Source organism: Eptesicus fuscus, chromosome 16, assembly GCF_027574615.1.
Source record: "Eptesicus fuscus isolate TK198812 chromosome 16, DD_ASM_mEF_20220401, whole genome shotgun sequence".
NCBI classification, from domain to species: Eukaryota; Metazoa; Chordata; class Mammalia; order Chiroptera; family Vespertilionidae; genus Eptesicus; species Eptesicus fuscus.
In genome coordinates this window covers 21,865,353-21,870,400 of record NC_072488.1, presented here as the reverse complement: position 1 = coordinate 21,870,400, position 5,048 = coordinate 21,865,353, and the positions used below count along the sequence as shown (strand labels likewise).

At 43.7% G+C, this 5,048-nt stretch overlaps 1 non-coding gene across 1 annotated transcript; it reads left to right on the top strand.

Moving 5' to 3' along the window:
* Window positions 1–4,285: 4,285 nt before the first annotated feature.
* Window positions 4,286–4,391, top strand: LOC114230367 (U6 spliceosomal RNA). The gene has a single exon (XR_003616265.1). It is a non-coding gene; the product is annotated as a U6 spliceosomal RNA (small nuclear RNA).
* Window positions 4,392–5,048: the final 657 nt, after the last annotated feature.

Genomic DNA, 5,048 nt, shown 5'->3' with positions numbered 1-5,048 from the left:
CGCAACCAAGGTACATGCCCTTGACCGGAATCGAACCTGGGACCTTTCAGTCCGCAGGCCAACGCTCTATCCACTGAGCCAAACCGGTCTCGGCGAGGACAGCATTCTTTGGGATTAAAAATCTTGGTGGCCCTAGCTGGTGTGTCCCAGTGGATACAGCATTGGCCCACGGACTGAAGGGTCCTGGGTTTGATTCCGGTCAAGGGCATTTACCTCTGTACCTCGGTTGCAGACTCGATCCCTGGCCCCAGTTGGGGTGCATGTGGAGGCAACCAATCGATGTGTGATCGATGTGTCTCTCTCACATCTATGTTTCTCTCTGTGTGTCTCTCCCTCTCTCTCTAAAAATCAATGGAAAAATACCCTCCAGTGAGGATTAACAAAAACAAAAAATCTTGATGGTCTCATGACCAAGCTGTTTTCTGCTTCTATCATCACCTGGACTCCAAGTGTTAGAGGCCTCTGCTCTCTGTGGGACCAAAACAAACCATTATATTGATCAAAGAATAGTTTGTTCAAGGTAACATATTCATTGATTAGCAACTGCCAACTGCTGCCAAGAATGCAGGCAAGAAATAAAAAGGGTGGTCCTGGCTGTTCATTACCACTCTCTTCCCACTTGGGGCTCTGTCTCAGGAAGTTCTCAGGAAGATTCTAACAACAAGCATTCTCTGAGAACTCACCCACATTCCCACCCCCTGCACAGCTGGGTCTAGGGGCATGTTTATCATTTGAGACTCTATTCCCCTGACCATAGTTGACTGGAGTAGGGGAAGACCTACTTTAGAAGAAAAATAATTTAATAATAAATAAACATTTTATGATTTAAAAAATAAAGTTGATGAACCTAAAAACAAATAGAGGAAGACCCCTGGCTCAAGTGGGTCAGTTATTCAAGAATCTGGGGGTGGGACAGGCACTTGGGAGGCTGTGGGCTTGATGTAGGAGTGTATACTCATTTTGGAATGGTGGGGGTGTGAGGCAGCTATCTTCCCCATGAACACAAAGAAAGCTAATCTGCAGAGAAAGTACATTAAAGCAGGGAACATCAGCATAGCCCCAGGTGGGATTGGGGTGGGGCAGGAACAGGTAGAGAAACGGAAAAACTGAGAAAATGGCTACCTAGGTACCTTACAGCCTTTCATTTCCAGATTTCAATCTCTCCAACGCCTGTTTTTGGAACCCCATAGGTTCTGTCATCCTTTTTTCCTAAACTGACCTAAACCGGCTTCTATTATTTATCAGCAATGACCCCTAACTAATTGGGAGTAGTCATTTGGGTAAGGGAAACCAGGAGAGAAGCAGTTAGAATAGATATTATTGAGAGGACTCGGGAGAGACCTAAATCCTATCAATAGGCTGAGTATATCTTTAGGACTGAAACGGGTTTAGTAAAAATTGTAACTTAATCAACTACTACCGTGACTGAAAGATACCAAAGGGTACAGGAGTCTAGTATAAAATGAGTGCTTTGCAGTGTTTATTGAATGGATAAAACTAAAATGCAAACATCAAATTGGGGAGAAAAGTTCACAACAAAGGGCAAAACTTTTTCTATGTATTTTCATCTCTCATTTTAATAAAGGTTTCTACAAAGCATTATTTTGTCCGTCCACCGTCAGGCTCATCCTTCCCCTCACCCAACTCAATCTTAATGTCTGGACAGGGTATGTGATGCACGCTGGACCAATCAGAACTCTCCCCTGGGCATTTAAAAAAATTCTATCCAGAGAGAGGGAGGAAGGTGCAGCTCCTTTTTGGGGGTGGATATGAGGCTGATTTGGCAGACAAATTCCCAGCTGAGCAGAAGCCAGTCTGCAGCAGGAGGAAAGTTGCAGGTGATGCAGGGAGACGGTGCCATTTGAGTGACTGCAGTTGCCCGTGAGGCCAGCTGCACCTGCCCTTCTTGCAGTTTGGTTACATGAGCCAATAAAGCCACCAACTGGGACACCTATCAAACATGGGACACAGCCCTGACCAGTTTGGCTCAGTGGATAGAACATCGGCCTGCGGACTCTAGGGTCCCAGGTTCGATTCCAGTCAAGGGCATGTATGTACCTTGGTTGCGGGCACATACCCAGTGGGGAGTGTGCAGGAGGCAGCTGATCGATGTTTCTCTCCCATTGATGTTTCTAACTCTCTATCCCTCTCCCTTCCTCTCTGTAAAAAAATCAATAAAATGTATATATATTAAAAAACCATGGGACACAAGTGATCACTACACACTCCTAAGCACCCAATTGCTACTGAAGCAGGATTGCTTGAGAGATGGTCTTCAACCTGTCCCTGTGCACAGACTTCATTTGCTCTATGCTCCCTTCATTTGTGAGAACCAGGGGGAGATCTTTGGAGGGTCAATGCTCTATGGCTTATCTTTTATCCACATGTCCATGCTGGAAGCTGCAGAACCATTCTGTGGGTCCTTTCAGAGTGATACAGATCATCAACATGTACCCAAGGGGTACAAATGTATTGCCCACTCCAACATTCATTTTCCTCTTTCTTCTCAGTGGTAGAATCTTGATTTTATTCAAGATACCAATTCACCTTTCTAAATACCATTTCCTATCCCCTGTACTAAGTTCTGGCCAATGAAATATAGAGCATTGTATGCTGCTATTAAAAAGAAGGAAATGATCTTACTCCCGTCCTTTTCACTTTTATTCTGCCTGGAACATGGAACTCTAATAGCCTTCTTGAATCATGAGACAATAAGCCAATGATAGCTCCTCTGTCATCCAGGACCCAAGTTCCCTCTATCTTGCTTCTTTGTCCTCATTAGCTCATTTCTCATGGTCCAAGATGACTGTTAGAAATCCATGCATGCCGAAACTGGTTTGGCTCAGTGGATAGAGCGTCGGCCTGCGGACTGAAGGGTCCCGGGTTCGATTCTGGTCAAGGGCATGTACCTTGGTTGTGGGCACATTCCCAGTGGGGGATGTGCAGGAGGCAGCTGATCTATGTTTCTAACTCTCTGTCCCTCTTCCTTCCTCTCTGTAAAAAAAAAAATCAATAAAATAAAAAAAAAAAGAAATCCATGCATCCCTTTCTCACTAGGTCCAGTTGCATATAATAGACTAAGTCCAAAAACCAGTAGCAAAACAAAACAGAAGTTTATTTCTCTCAATTTTTTTTTTCTCCTTAAGAGGGAAATAAAGTTCTCTCTTGTTTATGCGACTGTTATTTTGGGCTGTTGACCTTAAACAGACTGCCATATATTTCTCCAGCAAAATGTGTTTATTCAGAAACAACAAAGAATTGCAGTATGCAACATGCAGGTCTAATGGCAAACCACTCACAAGTCCAGAGAAACTGCTCTTTTGTGGACTTGGGAGGAGCTGTTGTAAAAGGTAGAGTCCATTGCCCTAACCGGTTTGGCTCAGTAGATAGAGCGTCGGCCTGCAGACTGAAGGGTCCCAGGTTCAATTCCGGTCAAGGGCATGTACCTTGGTTGCAGGCACATCCCCAGTAGGGGGTGTGCAGGAGGCAGATGATCGATGTTTCTAACTCTCTATCCCTCTCTCTTCCTCTTTGTAAAAAAATCAATAATATATATATATTTTTAAAAAGGTAGAGTCCATTGAAGGAAACTGAAAGGTCACAGTATAGTGACTTTTCATTGGCTTGAGCTTTGGAAGTCTCCCATTGGCTGAGCTGTTACTGGGCAGGGAGGAATCTTTTCTTCCTCCTGCTGAGGTAGACAAATAGTATCACTTCCTGTCAGAGATGCAAGGTGCCTCTCTTCCTGTTGGGGTCAGTAGTGTGTGTTGAGTGATAATGTGCCTGCAAATGGCCTTCTAGAGGCCCTTCCTCCACACACACCATCTTAAATGAGGTCTCTGTTTATTAATTTTCACAAGGCTTTGTCTGTTATATGTAACTGAACCTAATTAAGTAACCTCGGGTTGGCATTGGAGTGTATATTGGAGTCCGTGATGGGGCCGGTTCCAGGCCCACTGTGAGTCAAGGGCACGGCCCTGAGGGAATCTGCTCCCACCTTCAGCTTCCTCCCAAACCTGTCAAACCTTTCACCGAGCAAACTGGGTGAGAGACTTCACCTCAGCAACTTGTGAGAGGAGGACGTCTGAGAGGGGTGTGCTCCTTACCTCTGCCTCTTTATTGAGGGTAAGGCTTCAGGTTCCATAATGTCCCTGCTTCTTTGTTTCCTTGTCTTAGGATGTCTCTCCAGTCGAGAGCCTAGAGTCTAGACCACCACTGCCCAATAATGTGAACCGTACAGGCGATTTAAAATGTTCTAGTAGCCACATCTAGAAAAGTAAAAAGCGTGCTCACTTTGGCAGCACATATACTAAAATTGAAACAATAGAGAGAAGATTAGCATGGCCCTGTGCATGGATGACACACAAATTCATGAAGCACTCCATGTTTTAAAATAAATAAAAACGAACACATACATAAGTAAAAAGATAGGTGACGTGAATTTTAATAATACAGTTTACTTAACCCAAATATATACAAAATATTATCATTTTCAATGTAACCAATATAAACAGAATATAAACAGAATCATTATAAATTAAATTGGATCAAACATAGTATCAAAATTATAAATGAGGTATTTTACATTCCTTTTTTGTTCCAAGGCTTTGACATCCAGTGTTATATTTTACACTTACAGTGCATCTCAATACTTCCATGTGGCTAGGGGCATATTGTACAGAGCAAGTTTAGAATCTGCTTCTTTTCTCCTCCCAAGCCAGCCAGTCCATCTTCCTGTCTCTCATTGTAAGGTTTTGCCTCTCAGCCTAACCCTTTTGAATTGATGCTTTTTTTTTTTTTTTTTGGCATGCTCTTGGATCTTTCAGATCTTTCTCTCTTGGTCCACAGTCACGGACCAGCCCATCTCCATTCCGTGCCTAGCCTTGACGACTCCAGTGGTCTAAAAGGAAAGGTCAGATGGCTGAAATTCCTCGGTGCTTCCTCAAATACATGGATAACCCTTTACATAGGCAGTTTCACTTCACAGCTTCCCAAATGCCAAGAGCTAAGGTCTTGGGAAGAAAACAGAAAGAGTGGGAGGGAGAATC